Consider the following 17,044-nt stretch of genomic DNA (forward strand, 5'->3'; position numbering starts at 1 on the left):
CTTAGTTTTAAACCAATGCTTAGTCTCTTATTTTATTCTTGGTTGACTAAATCAGAATTTCCTGATTAAAAAAAAGTTTAGTGAAACACATTGACTCTTACTCAGCATCGTTTGCCTGTCGTGAGTTTGTAATTATAAAAAACAATGAAAGTGTGTTGGTGCTAATGCATGGACTTAAGTGTGGGGTAAAATGGAGGATCATTGCGGCAGATGTATACATATGGAAAATAGCAAACTTTTTAATACAATGCATAGACTGAAAAAAAGTCAATAGCCTTGCACTTCTAGTGTTGGCAGATGCAGCATAGTAGTAATTATTAGCTAAATTTCCAAATCCTGACATTCTAGGAAAGCTACTATTTATGCCTAGATGATAATAAGGCAGGAAATAAGAGAACTATCCTATTAAACAAATCCCACTCACAGGAATTTGTAAGGGTTATTGGCAAAAGCCTATTCTATAGTGTAGCCCTAATGTCAGATGTGCCAAAACCAACAAATGAAGCAATCTCCCTAAGTGGAGAAAAACTAAAAGAAGGAATACATTTAAGGAGACTTTTTTTTTTTTATTTTGAGCAATAGGCGTTCCACGATTTTTTTTATAATCAAGACAATTACATAGTAATTTGGGTTAGAATGCATGCCCAGTTCCCCATCTCAAAACCCAATTTGTTACCACCTGTGGCTATTTCTATTAAAAAAAAAAAAGAAACATAATTACTATGAGTCTCAGCAGTCTTAGAGTAAATTTTTGCAATTACAATACCTCCTTTGGGCAGATGTGTGAAAATGGCAGATTAATTCCTGCCAGGATCTTTCTGTTCCTCGTGCATTTTTAGGTTTGGTGTCACCTGCTTATTAGAGTGGCTCTGTTTGCTCTGGTTAAAGGTTATGTCAGTGTTTCCATAGTAAATCTCTAGAAATGAAGATCCACAAGTCAGCCATTAAATTTTGCCTTAGGCGAAAAGTTGACATGTAACGTTTCAGCAAAGGAGCGGATAATATTTTCCAACGTGCTCCTCTGTTGCCTGGTTAAGTTTGAATTAGATGGTAGTAAGCCCATTGGCAGTGTTGAGAGAGCAGGACTTAGACCAGCAGGTGAAAAGAAAAGTGCAGTCTTTTCAACTGTGAAATAATATCTAATCAGCAGAAATCAATGGAAGTATTTTTATTCTATGCTTGATCCTAAAGCTACTTAATGCATAAGAATTTTAAAGAGCCATAATACAGATATTGAGACTGGATGGCTAAGGAGACTGAACACTCTATCAATTTCTATTCATTCCTTCTTTTGGTTGTGGTGTGTAAACTCCATTTTTAACCAAGATCTAATTGATGTACTCACAAATTAGTGAATGTTATTAAATATGAACAGTTTTAAACCTATGGATCAGGGTTGTAACTCTTTATTAGTAAAGGTAATTTGTCACAAAGAGGTCTAGGTAGCAGAACATTTGAGGACAGGAACCACATCCGTCTTGTTTGTCACTATAGTTGAGAGAATCCTGCACTGTTTCTAGTACATAGTAGGCACTTAAAAGTATATGAATTCTTTGTAATTGGATCTGATCAGTGTTCAGATATGAGCTGTAGCTTGGATTCAAACCTAGAAATTACTAAGGACAAAGTCTAAGTTATTATTTATATAAACATACTGAAATAATGACTTGCTGGTAAATAATTTATTTGAAGGTGGCATATTTTGATAATTTTTATTTATAGTTGTTACCTTTTTAATAACTACAAAGAAAATTCCTATACAACTCTATTGATAATATTACAAGTTCATGGAAAAAAACAGGTGAACAAGGTTCAAATTATGAATGTCAAGCTTTCACAGAATTTGTTTATATATATATACACACACATGTATTTAAGTGCATAAATATATATACAGTATGGCAAGAGAAAATAGTGTGGGTAAGAGCATATCTCCCATCTTTTGTCCCATTTGTTGGTATAGTTTATAAAGTATTGAAACTAGGCAATTCAGATGTTACGTATGTTTGTTAAACCTTTAAAGATCACAAAGCTCTAGTAAATTATTAAGAAACTAATGTGATCCTTTTTCTATAGATTAATTACATTTAAGATATTTATATTAATGAAGACTCTCCATAAAATGTAAATAATTTCTTTCCATATGATTTTTCTAATGAAATGAAATTATAGATAAATCATCAATAATAATTTTAGGATTACATTTATTTGTATTTGTTGATGTATAATTTTATGATTTAATCACTTTGGTACCAACAATTTGCCATCTGATAATGGGAAAAGAAAATCACCATGGGCGATTAGCAAATGCAGGTAATAATAATAAACAAACTTACAAAGTTTTTCTTAAAATTTCAGAATTTATCTTGTGTAGGTGGTATGGAATTTTCATGCACATATTGAGGAAACATAAGAAAACATTCATATAAACAGTGTGTTGCCCATTTCAATGTTGTTATTTAAAATAATCTACGACCTGCAGAGTTGTTCCACTCCTAATCATTCATTCAATTAATAAATAATGAAATAATTTAAAAAGCTCTTAACTGAAATAATTTACTACTTTTAAGCTATTCCGTGACTTAATTACTATTTATTTGAATTTTAAATTTTAATTGCAAAATCCATATCTAACAAGACAGAGCTTTGATAGAATAAAAGCTTCAAGGAGAATAAGCTTTCAAACTGTATTAAAAATTTAATTGTCCCCATTTGCCAGAGAGGCTGGGATACAAAATGAAGGAAAAAATACTAAAAAAGAGCATAGAATATAAATTTAAGAAGTTTAGGATTCACTGTCAGTTAACATTCATAAAGCAGAGAAAGACTTTCTGAAAGATTAAACTGATAGTGTTAAATATTACGTAAGATAAGATCACAAATAATAAGTTCGCAAAGGGGACATTTATATCCACAATTATCTAAACGTTATAGTTCAAGCCCTTCTGTAAATTTACGCTGGAATATTTGGCATTTGGGGAAAGAAGGCACATAGCAATCAGTACTGCTCTGGCCAGGTGGGATGCTTAGCTAGGTCTTGGTTTCATGTCGTCCAAGAGGCCTAAGTACTGGGAGCAGATATTCTCTCAGACAGTGGATCAGAAGCTGGGCCTGTAAGATTCCATAATCTGCCGAATTTTACTCATTTCTCTGAATGTGCTCCTTCTTGAACTGTCATACATGCTTTCTTTTAAAAAATACAGTTTAGAAATCTACTGGAAATATGACTTCCAAACAATGTTCACAAAAAATGTGAATGTTTTGCAAATACACGTTTTCATTCATTTATGTTAGTCTTCACATAAAACCATATAATCTAAAAACATATTTCATTATTTAAAAACTTTAAAAAATTGCTTATTTGAAAAGTCTCAAAACACATAATTGAAGGGAAGCAAAGGAAAGGAATTATTTGCGTTTTGTTTTAACTTGTTCTAATTAGTTTCTCCTTATCCTTGCCATCTGGTCTCTTTTCTGTGATATCCATTTGAAAATATATTTTTACAGAGATACATTAAGAACCTTGTATATTTATATCTAATGTAAGTATTTTTTAAACATTTGGATATATATGTTGATGAGACCATGGTGGTGTTTATCACCAGTTTTATCTTTACCTATTTCTTCATTTGGACCCGAGATTCATGTAGCTGATTTTATATGCTGGACCTATATAGTGGTGGGATGGTTCTGAAATGGATTGGATTGAATAGTATTAGGTTTAGCATTATTAGAATGCATTTAATAGACAAGAAACTTTTGATTATTAAAATAAAAGCTTCTTGGATTTCCTTTAATCTAGACTTGAGTATATATTTTAAGAGGTAAAATGTTGATTTTTCTCTTATATAAAAGCTATAAAGTAAACCTCTCCATAGGATTCCCTCTTCCTGTTGTCCGGGCAAGAGTATGCACTACTGAGATATAGTAGAGATAAAACCTTCCATCTGCCACTCCTGAAAGTAGAAAGTTTAATATTTTTACCTCCTAATAAACCTTCTTTATATGTTTATACCTATGCAGGTCAGAGAAATAGACTAACATATCAGTTCATAATGTAAGGAAAGGAAATTTACAGTGAAACTTAGTCAACATATTCCTTAAAATTATTTTCTTTTGAAGTTTTCCGTTGAGGCTCAGTGAAGGTAAACTTTATTTTAAATACTCATCATTTAACTAGAGAAATCAAATCTCCAAGACACATCTGTTATTTAATGATATTATAGTTTGGGTTTTATTTGGTGGAAGTGTGGGATAGTAATGGAAAGGCACTAGGAGTGGGAGAAAGAAAGGAGCTCTGATTCAATATCCCCAGGTAATATGATATGAATAATTGGAAAATGGAGATATCATTTCAGTTGGTTAATTGTGATAAACCTATTATCTTGTTAGAGCATTAAGGTAGAATCAACATGTTGGGAAACAGATAAAACGTGCATGAAAGCATTTAAAATTCAATCATTAGGTTTCATTGCACCCATCTGCTCCCAGGAAATATAACTGGAAACTCAATTCATTGACCTTTACCTGCCATTTTGGACCATAGTTTCAAAATCTATGTTTTCAAGTTGGACATTTGAAGTTAATTTGATAAGAGCTATATTCAGTACGTTTTTAACCCAATTACCTTTTTGAACAAAATTTGAAAAAATAAAATCAGGCTTAATGGACTGGTGTATATTTGACAAAGAGTCAGCATAGTTATATAATGCTGGATCTGGTTAAAGCAACTAATGTTCGACTTCATTAAGGTTTCGATTAATTAGAGGGACTGCTGAACTTTTTACTGTCACTTTATGCATGAACTCCTGCTTCTCATTAATTATTCTCCGGGTCCATATTACACTACATTTATACTTACAACATCCCAATTGCACTAAAATTACATACCATGGCGTAAGAAAAAAGCGGTATTTAGTATTTCAGGTGGTTGCTCTGAATTTCAAAAATTTTGGCATCTCCCCCAACCCCTTTTGTCACTATGAGTGTGATACCACAGAACCTTCCTAAAATGTTTCTTATGTCTTCATTTATGAGGGTGATATATGATAAAATTATACGCTTAATATAAGAAGTGCATTATGTAAATTGATCATGATCTCTTGTCAGCATTTGTGTACTGCTCTCCTCACTAAAGTTCATATAAGCTGGAAAAGAGTCATGATTAGACAGCTGTTTCTTCAGCCTACAAGATCAAATTTCTGAAATATTTATATAGTGATGAGCCAGATGTACACAGCTTAACCTTATAATCCCATTTCACAGCTTTTCCAAATACTTGGAAACTTGTTAAGTATGAAGCTGATTATTTTGGCAGCATATCTCCATTAATAGGATTCAGATCTTCCCTGTTTACAAGTGAGTGCTGTTAATATAATCTAGTATATTAAATCAACAGGGAAACTGAAAAAGTAGAACCTATCCAAGTGCTAATTGACACAGAAGCTTGTTCTAAACCTTTTTAATGTGCTTCTATTCACTTCATAATTCCCAAACACACATGGCACAGGTGAATGATGTAAATGTTTTGGATACTATGCTACTACCATTTTGGAGCAAAGCAGTTACTGCTCAGATCTTCCTACTTCTATCGTAATCTTGATATAAGCCACATAAGACTATACATCTGCCCTTTACAAATATTCCTTTCAGCATCATTTCAACTGCAAGGCTTATTGTCATTTGACATGTGAAATTATTTCAAATGCACTCATCTTTTTTTTTTTAATGAATAGAGGCAATACAGAGTAATGTAATAATGTGTCATGATTTTCATTATGCTTATTTATTGGTCCTGCAATAATAGACAGAGAACTTATTGTTATGCTTTCAGCTTGAGCTATTTATGCGCTGTGCTACGAGGTGCTCCGTTTCAGATTTGTGATGTTCTGTCCTCTCAAGAAAAAGGATATCAGGATCTTTAAATCACATTAGACTAAGGCAAGAGCTTTATACTTTGACTTTTTAAAATTAAGTGAATAGCTTTTATAAACTACCTGACTCTGCTTGAATAAACTCATGCTCCTTCAGAGGGAGGAAAAACCTGTTTTTCAAACTATATATGATAACCTGATGCCCTGTTTTGAAAAGAAGGAAAGAGAAAGGAGACTATCAGCAAAGAGAGCAATCTTGCTTTTTCATTTCTTTTTGGGGAAAATTATTTACTTTGTGTTTTATATTTAGACAAAATGTGTCTAATGCACCAATAAGACATAATATTTTTTATAAAGCATAGAATTAGGTAATCTGTAAGAAGAGTTCTTCAAGGACAATTGAGATTTAAATATTTGAGATTTTTGGACCCTTGGTTTTTTTTGTTCCATGCAGATATTCCAAAGATGGAGCTGCTCCACTGACACTGTGCCTCTAGACTTGTGGAGCTGAGATTCAGGCACTGCTCCGCTAGTGCCTTTGGATTTCAACTACTCTATCATTGAACTGGGAATTTGTAGTCAGCCTCCAGGGATGAATTGGCTACATCTGACTGCAGGGCAGTTACTCCTTTCCTGTTTGATGTTTAGAAAGTCAATAGTTTCCCTAGAAGAGACTTCATTCATGGGAAAAACAACTATTGCACAACTCTGATATGCAAAAATCTAAATTTTTGCACTAAAATAACTTCAAGTTGTTTTCCAGTATATGTCTTTGAATTTCTTTTTCATTTTTTTCAAAATTAAATGACTGCATTTTTTGCCTAATTTTAAGAGAAATTCTTACTAACTGAAAATATGCTACTGAAAAACCATATCTAAAACAGTGCCTGGTGTATAAAACTCATTATGTACTTGTGGACTGAAATTAGGGGAATTTGCGTTTAGAAAGTGGTAAATGCTCATAATCTGGTACTCAGAGGTAGCTATTGCTAAATTTTTTGTGGTTCGGATCCACTATCCCTTTTCTAATTACAAAATCTAAAGGACTCAGATCTGAACTGATTTAAAGCTATTTTTAATCTTTATTTGTTCCACTTAGTGTTAATATTAACATGTTTTACTGAAGAAACATCAATATGTTCAATTTTGAGGTGTTGTACCAGTCCCTGCTGGCATGAGTAATACATGACATATACAAAAAAATATCATTCTGAAATATGAAAGAGCTGGGATTACAAAACATGTCTGGATTCAAGGGTTTAGAATAAGGGATTGTGAACCTGTGTATCTTCCCACTCCATATGGGCATGTGTGCATGTGCTCACTAGATTTTTTACAAAAAGTGGTATATACTAAACATAATAAATTAAGCTGCTTTTTGCTTAAAATTATATAAATATATCAAAGACATCTTTCCATGTCAATGATATAGTATCATATTATCTTAACAATTGTGGAATTCTGGGTCAATTTAATGGATATATTAATTTAATCAGTTACTCTCTGATGGACAGATTCTTTACACTGAGATTTTATTCCCACTGTTCTTCGTTTAAAAAACAAATTAGCTTTTCAGTCCAGAGAAAGTTGTTTAACTGTTTTCTTTTTCTTTCTTATCAGGTGTAATAATATTTGCTATTCATAGGGGTGTCTTAGGAAGTAAAGATGAAATATGATTATGCATTCAAGACTGATCGATACTAAATGCTGAATGAATATTAACACGTATTATTATTGTTGTTAACAGGAAATGACATAAAACATTCTGAAGCAATTAAACTTTAGAGCACCGATATGCAGACATATTCTCTGTAAAAACAATATTTCGATTGGCCTAAATGCTAGCAATTGTACGAGAGTACAATTTTATTCCAGTGTACTTAAAATTATAAAAAAAGTAATTTTACTGGAATGCTAATTTGTTTTCTTGAAAATTTCCATTTTGACGTCTCTAAACCAGGATTGGCCACTTTTGTCTTAATGTTAAGTAGACCTTTTAAAAAAAGACCAATTGTTGATAGACTTTCTTGCAAAAATTGGTTTCCAGATATGTTAAACTTCTTAAACTACCAAAATGAACTCTGAAATGGAAAGATGTTGTCTTCCTTAAGAACTGTGGTTTTTATGCAGGAAGAGCTTGTAGGAAAAGAAACCTCACACCAGGTAGAAACTGCAAAGAAGTTTTCACAAAGAACTATTGTAGGGCAATGAATACTAGAAAGTTAGAGACATATGATAGCATTTGATTTCATTTGCACTTCTTTTCATGTGAGAAAATTGAAGCTCAGAAATGCTACCCAAGTGTATACAGCTAGCTAGGAATAGAGAAATTTAAGGGTTTTGCTCCTATACCAGCGATATCATGTTCGACATGCATGTATATTGAATTACCTGTGGAGTCCGAGAACATCTTATCACGTGAATACTTCTGTTATGAAGTACTGCACTGAGTTCCTAGACTTTACATCAATTTGGAAGAGAATTCTCCAAGACCTCTACATATTAATCATCAAAACTTCTGCTGGAATTATGTATAACACATTGCCACAAAGTCTTTCAAATGAGGAACCAGCAGTAGTTTCAAGAGATTCTCTAGTTTGGTCTTATATAATATAGTGAAACTATTTCTAAATTTTGGAGACTCCAGAAGCAGCCAGGGATTCTCAGATATGATCACAGACCTGGCTTTGATCCTTTTATTCTAATCAAAATTGTTCAGTAGACCTAATTGCTTTTATCTGTGTTTGATCTAATTCAGAGCTGAACAGTTATAGGAACAAAACTATTTAAGGAGGTATGACCTGGTATTAGAACTCTGGAGGGAGCACTGATGAGCAAGCGTTATTAAAATAAAAATAATAAATCTGTAGAATACAGCAGACAATGGTAAATAGAATAAAATAGAAAGAAAAGCACAATACACACAAAAGCGAGATGAATTATATAGTACTTGCAGGTTTTTTTATTTAAAAGAGTGCCAAAATTTTTAGTCAAATGAAACTTGTTTATATTTCTTCGTCATATTGCAACCTCCGGCTAGCCTTTCATTAATTCCACAGGCCTCAAATTCTCCATCCATGTATTAGAAATAATTATAATGGCCCCCGCTGGTTTAAAGGAAATTTAGAAGGGTTAAAATATAGTGATGAGATAACCCTGTGAAATGTACAAGGAAGCAAAGGAGACAAAGGACCAAGAACCGAAGAATACTTTCCTCTGGGAAAGATGGGTTACTTAACTCTTCTTCTAAGTACACTCTAGAGGAACTTGTAATACACTTCAGGAAACTTCATGCGTCTAAGTGCATTTTGTTTTCAGGTGTTGCCATGATGGTGCTGTTTCCACAGTTTTAAGACTTTGAAATTGAATGTAAACATGCCACAAATCACCTAACACTGAAACCCACTTATAAAAATGTGAACAATTTTTCAATCAGGCGCCTTCCAAATGCATACTCTGTGAGGCAAATCTGTGTCCTACAGAGGATGAAAATGATTTGTGATTTTTTCCCTAAACTATAACCTAGGTAAGCATAGTGCATATATGAAAATGCCCTATTAGTATTTTATCTACAGGATTGAGTACAGTAAAAATTTTAATTATATAATTAAGAGCTGAGGCAATCCTTTTAAGCCAGGAGCCTGAAACTTTTTCTATTAAGGGCCAGATAGTAAATATTTTACAGCTTGTGGGCCATATGATTTCAGTCATAGCTACTCAACTCTGCCATTGAAGCATGAAAGCAGCCATAAATAACAGATAAATGAAAGGGCATGGCTGAGTTCCAATAAAACTTTATTTTCAAAAATAGATAGTGGGTCATGGGCCAGAGTTTACCAACCACTGTGGTAAGGCATTACTAATGCCTTACTATTAGGTATATAGTTAATAATATAGTTAAATATTGCTAATATTTTAACATGTTAATACATTAATAATATTCTTAATAATATAGTTAAATATTGTTAACAATATTTCTTAACTTTTTACCATTTGTGTGTTTCTAAAAAAATTACACCATGTACATTATAAAAAGTTTCTAACAAAATCAAAATGTTTCAAAACTAGAAGAATACAGACCTATTGTCTCATGAAGTGGTTGTCTAGGTAAGATTGCTTCTTTCACTAGAAGAAAAAAATTCTTGGAATTAGAGTCTTCAAGCAAAGGAAGAGCTGGGGATGTTTGAATTAGGTCTTAAGTGACAATCTGATAAAGATTAGAGATACTTCATTTCATTTTGTGCTAATGTTTAATTAAAAATATGTTAATATTAGTAAAGATACTTAGCTTTATTTTAATTTCAGGTATGAGCACCAACCTAAAATAGACTCTTTCCATTGAATCATACATTTTAAATGTGATACTCACTCTTGTGTTTCAGAGAGAAAATGATAAATAGTCTAGTGAACTAAAACTCATGTTTGATTAATAATTAATTTTTCCTCAAATTTAGGAATGCCTTTTCCTTTGTAATAGTATTTCTGAGGACAAGTTTTCTAAATTACATATATGTTATTGCCTGAATTTCCATAGTTGTACTGTCAACTTACTCTTGTGTTTTCAAACTAAAAATTAAAATCCAATGGGCACGTTTTTTTGGAAATTTAAATTTTTATGTAAGTTTTGCTTTTTGGAAGGGGTTAGTAAATTATCTTTGAAATCCATGCAAAAAGTTGAGGACTTAAAAATTCTCCCGAAGTATTTACTAATTTCTTGTAAAATATATTGGTTGATTAGCGGTTGGCTGAATTATTGATTATAATTATAAAGAGTCAAAAATTCTCTAGGCCTATCAAGAGTTAGAGGAAGGAAAAAATTAGAAAGGTGTTGCCTCATTCAATTTCACCTTGAATTCCTCCTATTTTTCTTTCCTCCTGTTAGAAACTGCAATGCACCTATGCAGGTGATGACTTGAAAAGCTGATGCAAAATCAGACACGAAACTGACCTTGTTGATAAGTTTTTCTCTCATTTGCAAAATATAACCTATTATCGAAATAATAGTTGACACTATCTTCTGATTGACAGTTTAATATTTTGAGGAGCAAGTCTGGTGAATTATGTTTACCAAAATTATTACATTCATGATATTTTTAATTTTAGTGTGTTGTCGAAAACTTTGCTTATCAAATGGATAACAGACATGCAATTCAGTTCACCTTTTAAATTAGTTATTTGTTTGGGAATCTTACATAATGGTTGATTAAATGTAATATTTTAAATTTCTTTTACACTTTAAAAAGTAAGTGTTCAGAAGTGCCTATTTTTACAATTTATGTGACTATAATGATAGTAAGTAAACATGTAGTTAAGCCTGCTGTATGCATTAGAATATTTGATAATAAATGGCCATTATTATTAAACTGTAGTTTAGGTCTAGGAAAAATCTAGTTATTGGTGTTATATGTAATGTTCAGCATATTAAAATGATTTACATGGAAATATAGAAAGGTGAAAGTGCAGACTTTCAAAGAGCTCTCTTTTTATTAGAGGTGATAGCAGTACTATTTTTGCATAGTATGTAACAATTTTTAAAAGCATTTTCAAGGCAAGTTACATTCATTTCTCATTAACTTATTTCTAAAAGTATTGAGATGGATCATTATTTTTCCCTGTTTCTCAGAGAGGCAGTACAGCAACTGACTGGTGCCGGCTGTCTCTGGCAAGTGTTGTTGTTCTACAATGAATTGAGTCTATAATGGGCAACTTTATGAAAGTCACTTAGCTACAGTTTCTCTGTTAAAAAAAGTAAGATGTGGACAATAACACTACTGTGTATCCTAGGGCAATTCAGAAGAATGAATCATGAGTATCAATACTACTGTTTTGCAGATCCTAATATAAGACAGCATACTCCAAATCTCCTAGCACAGTGTGCACAATGACGCTATTTACATACATTTAGATTCAGTGCAGTGTAGTTTCAAAGCATGTCTATATTAGCTAAATACATTAGACTAAGAACTGGTTTGAATCTACATAATTCAATTTGTAAAAATTTCCTTTTGCTTATTACCAAGTTCCTAAAAATTAATAAAATAAGATTTTAAGGAAAAGTATCTTGCAGAAGACTCAGCATTCATAGTGGTAATAAATAAAATAATGTGTCACCAATTTGTCTCCTTCCTTGTTCTATCCTTCTGTTCATGTGTCGAGAATTCTAGAAGTTCAGGCTTGTAATGAATTTTCGTTGGCTGTATATGAGTGTTGAGTTCTTCATCTTGGAGGGCTGATTGCAGGGGATCCCATTTTAGGTATTCCTTCCAGTGGGAAGATCCTTCAGTATTCTTAATAGAGATGGAGAAGGAACATGATAGGAAGAAAGCAGAGAAGTCTCCTAAGATGGAATGTCTGGTTGAGAGAGAGCAAAAAACAGGAAAGCAAACAACTCCAAACTCCCTTCGCCACCATCACCACTGGAAGAAAAAGGGAAGACTGGGTATTGGATAGAGTTGAGATGGAGAGGCTGACTGTACCAAAGAGAATGGGTTAATTGGGGGATGTCAAAATTAGCAACTCTGAAGTAAATGTGGATTTTTTCCTAAGACATGAACTCGTGGTGTAATGCTGTGCCATTGCCAATGAGAAAGCACATCTAGCATTCAGTGGCACCTTAGTGACCTCTGGGCCCCAAGCTTCAGAAATACATAAAAAGAATGTGCAGCCTTCTCTATTTTGCATGCTTTCATAGATAACAATTATCACTCATCTTACCTTTTGATTATCTCGATTTTCTTCTCTCTTGTCAAAGATGATTTTCTTCAAGATTCATAAATTACATAATTAAATTCTAGCACAGAATTTATTATTGAAGTTATCAGTTTCACTTATAAAAGAGTTAATATTTGCCAGAAGTTTCACTATACAGCCACATCACTTTAAAAAAATCATCTAAATCATCCTAATCGAGCAGTAGACTTAAAATTCTAACTTACAAGATGTGACTGTCCTTTTTCTCCCATTTTTAATTTATAATAATGCTAGTTTTTCTAAATGTGGTACAAACTTCTCTTGGTTTTATTATGCCTTTAGAACAAAACACAAATGTCAACCACACTATACTTGTGTAAAATGTATTATTGTGAAAATCACTGATAACTACAGTTATTGCCATACTTCATGCACTTTAAAAATTCCAAAGCCATAGGTGCTGTCAGATAACTTTATAAGTAATGGCTTAAAATGCTGTTGCCTACTTCAGCAATGTACAAAGAACCACACCATATATTCTGTTGAAGGCAAAACTATCAGAAGCAATGTCGGTATGAAAAGGCTAAAGTGAATTATTTGTGTCTTAACACTCCACTGTGTTCAATCTGTTGCAAAGAGAATACTTGTGATCACTGTGAAAAGCAGTCACTTTGAATTAAGGGAAAAGTTCAATTTATTTTGTTTTCAACCAATAGCATCCATATGTGCAATCAACCTTGTGTTCCTAATTCAAAGGAATTTTCAAAATTCCACTCCCCTGTACTCCTGGATTAGGAATGATCATCTAAGTATAACTGAAGCTATAATGATATGATTTAATACCATAAGTAAACATCCAACCCCAAATTAGTCTGTGAGAGTTAAGTTGCTCTCTTAATGATGACTTTAAAGAGTTGAAGACATACTTTCATTTTTTTTTAATAATTCCTATTCTAGATAAATACCTCTAGAATTAAACTTTCTTCATATTTGTATTGCAACTTTTGGGAGATCCTCTTGGCATTTGACATACTTGTCTTTACTCTCTAGTATATTACAAATTTATGCAGACAATGTTGACACAAACATATAAAGTTTATATAGATAAATGCAAAAAATAGATTTAATATTATATATAATTATTGAGGCAAATGCTTCTAGAACCTGGTGCAAAATGTTGCATCTTTTCTTCCTCAGTTTCTAATCTGCTGTCAGTTCTATCTAGTGTATTGTTAATTTCAAATATTGTAGTTTTCATTTTTAGAAGTTCCATTTGGGTCTTTTTTATATCATCTATTTCTGTCCTTCAGGCACGAGATTAAGATGAGACAAGGAGGTACTTAGGGCTCAAAATTTAAGGAGGCACTTATGCTCAGGGCCATGCTTTTACATTCTTGACCATACTTTTAATATTCTAATAGATTTTAAAGGTCCTTATTGGTTAATTCTGTCATTTGTTTCTTGCCTAGATCTGTTTCTATTGATTGATTTTTCTCCTACATATGAGTTATATTTCCTGGTTTATTGCATGCCTTGTAATTCCTGATTAGATCTCAGATATTGTGAATTTTACATTGTCGAATGCTGGATTTTTTTATATTGCTTATGGTCTGAGCTAAATGTGTATTTATGGAATGAATTTACCTATTGGGCCTCTGTCCCAAAGGTCTCCTCTTTGGTGAAGAAACTGACATAGAAAGGCAAAAGAATATCAAGAATGCCAGCAATTTATAAACCATTGCCTCTTGTGTTTCCACATGAAAGATTCTGGAAATGCAAAGAGCTGTTTGGTTTGTCAAAATTCTTCTCTCCATTGGAAATTTCCTGACTGTCCCATGACTCTATATTGGGAAATATAGGATAATACTGGCAAATTAGCACCAAGGGGTTGAGCAACATTTACTTAAATAGTACCTCTGATGGTGAAAACTAATCATAGAATCCAGTTTCCTAATGCTCACGTTATTCTTCTCTCTTCCTTTTTCAGGGATACATTTGAAGAATAGCATTCTGATATTTTTTCTTAGAAATTTATTTGAAATAAGACTCAAAATAATGAGGTTTTTATTTTTCTCATCCTACAGTTGTCTCATTTTTCTAGATACCTAAGTCTTGCTTTAAAATTTACCAGACTTTCATCCAATTATCATTATTTCATGATCATTACAGTGCTGCGTGTAGGATTTTAAATAATAAAAAAGTTATAACAGGAATTGTGTTATATAACTAAGAAAATTTCATATATCATCTCATATAAAACATAAAAGCACACATTTTAGGTAATGTTATCCTAGTTTTACACCAAAGTTGTAAAATTATTTTGTGTACACTTTGTACAATATTTTGCCTAGCTTTGGTACATCTTAGATGCTAATCATTTCATACTAAATTTCTTTAGCGTCTTTACAAAGGTTTTCTATTCATTTGCTTCCAAATGCAAAATTGATTTTAAGAGGCATTTTCTAAGTTCAAAAACTCATCATTTCTGAGGATGGATCTCAGTTTTTCACGATAAAGCCATGTTTGTTTCCTGCATTGAAAGGAAAAGCTACTCTTTGCCATAAATGCAGTCTTAAATCTTTCTTTAAAGTACTTTTTTTTTCTAGTTGGGTAAACAGGAACTGCACACAAGAAAAACAAATTTGAAAGAAATGAAAATTGAGCTAAAGAATTCATATTTAAATATTTAAGGTGACAGTCTTATAGGGCTGTTGCTTGGGTTTGCTAGTGTGGCTAAATGCATCTTTATATCCCAAATCAATTTGTAGTCTGTCCAAATGAATATGGGATTTCTACGTGGATTTTAAAAGTTGGCAGAGTATACCTTTAAAAGTCAAAGTTCAGAAAAACTCTTTATTGAGAATATTTAGTAAAAGAACTTGTATTTTTATAATTCTCAATGAGACAGAAGAATCCTCAGCATCTATGAGATGCAGATGATGACTGTAGATATATTTTTAGAATTACTTTTTATTAGCACACAGTAAAATGAACATTTTTTCAGTTTAGAGTTCTGTGTGTTTTGTTCGTGTATAGCTTCATGAGACCGCACCACAATCAGGATACTAAACAGTTCTGTCCCCCGAAAATCTTCCTCATGCTGTATCTCCATAGGCAACTTTAACCCCTGGCAACCACTGATCTGTTCTTCATCATAATAGTTTTTGCTTTTTTTGAGAAGTCCTATCAATGGAATTATACAGTTTGCAATTTTCTGAGACTAGTTTCTTTCACTCAACATAATGCTTTTGAGATTCATCCAAGTTGTGATATCAATAGTTCGTTTATTTATTGCTAATTTCCCATTGTGTATATGAACCATGGTCTTCCTATTCACCTGTTGAAAGACATCTGGGCTGATTCCAGTTTTGGCAAAGAGAGCTCCTGTAAATATTCATGTACAAATTTTGTGTAAGCATAGTTTTGATTTCTTTAAAGTAAATACCAAATTGCTGGGTCATTTTGCATCTTTTTTTTTCCCTGCGAATCATGCTTTTGGTATCATGTCTAAGAACTCTAACACTAGGTCACAAATATTTTCTGCTAGGTTTTCTTGTAAAGTTTTGCAGCTTTATGTTTTACATTTAGATCTATGATCCACTTTGTTTTGTTTTTTTAAATAAAATGTGAGGTGTAGGTTGAATTTCATTTCAACTTTTAATTTTTTAATTATCGGTGGAATTGCCTTTTTGAAACTTTGTCAAAAATGAATTGGCCATATTTGTGTGGGCTGCTTCTGAACAGTCTCTTCTGTTTCATTGATCTATGTGTCTTTTCCATTGACACACTACACTATCTTGATTGGTGTAGCTTCATAGTAACTCTTAAAATAGGGTGGTGTAATTTGTTCACTTTATTCTTCTTTTTCAAAATTATTTTGGCTATTATATTTTCCATATGAATTTGAGGATCCTATTGTTTATATCTACAGAAAATTGTGCTATTAATATGAATGGAATTATGTTACATGTATAGATTATTTGAGGAGCATTAACATCTTTTCCATTTTGTGTCTTCCAGTCTGTAAAGATGATATATCTCCCCATCTATGTAGGTCGTCTTTGATTTATTTCATCAGTTTTTGTAATGTTCAGCATACAGATTCTGTATGTGTTTTTTAAAAATATTTATTTGATAAGTATTTGATTTTGGGGGAACTTTTATAAAAGTATTGAATTTTGAAATTTTGGTTTCCAATAGTTCATTGCTAGAATATAAAGAGATGATTGATTTTTGTATGGTGACCTTGAATGTGACAGCTTTGCTTAACTTATTAATTAGTTCTTGAAAGTGTTGTTTGTTTGTTTTTATTTGTTTGTTTTGATTCTTTCTTATTTTCTTCCTAAACAATAATGTTATCTGTGAATACAATAACATTGTGAAAATTTTTTTCTCTTTGTTTCCAATTTGTGTATCCTTTATTTGTTTTTCCTGCCTTATTGAACTTACTAGGACTTCAGTACAATGGTGAATGGAAGAGG

The 17,044-nt window shown here is 32.2% G+C and overlaps 1 protein-coding gene and 1 long non-coding RNA gene across 4 annotated transcripts in view; one reads left to right on the forward strand and one right to left on the reverse strand.

Moving 5' to 3' along the window:
• PCDH17 (protocadherin 17) overlaps positions 1 to 17,044 on the forward strand; it is a 95,062-nt gene that overhangs the window by 13,048 nt on the left and 64,970 nt on the right. The window lies entirely within an intron of this gene.
• LOC139039795 (uncharacterized) overlaps positions 11,336 to 17,044 on the reverse strand; it is an 80,714-nt gene continuing 75,005 nt past the window's right edge. The window contains exon 4 of the long non-coding RNA XR_011493006.1: positions 11,336 to 12,160. This is a non-coding gene — a long non-coding RNA (uncharacterized lncRNA). The remainder of the gene's footprint in view (positions 12,161 to 17,044) is intronic.

Source organism: Equus asinus, chromosome 11, assembly GCF_041296235.1.
Source record: "Equus asinus isolate D_3611 breed Donkey chromosome 11, EquAss-T2T_v2, whole genome shotgun sequence".
Classification (NCBI taxonomy): domain Eukaryota; kingdom Metazoa; phylum Chordata; class Mammalia; order Perissodactyla; family Equidae; genus Equus; species Equus asinus.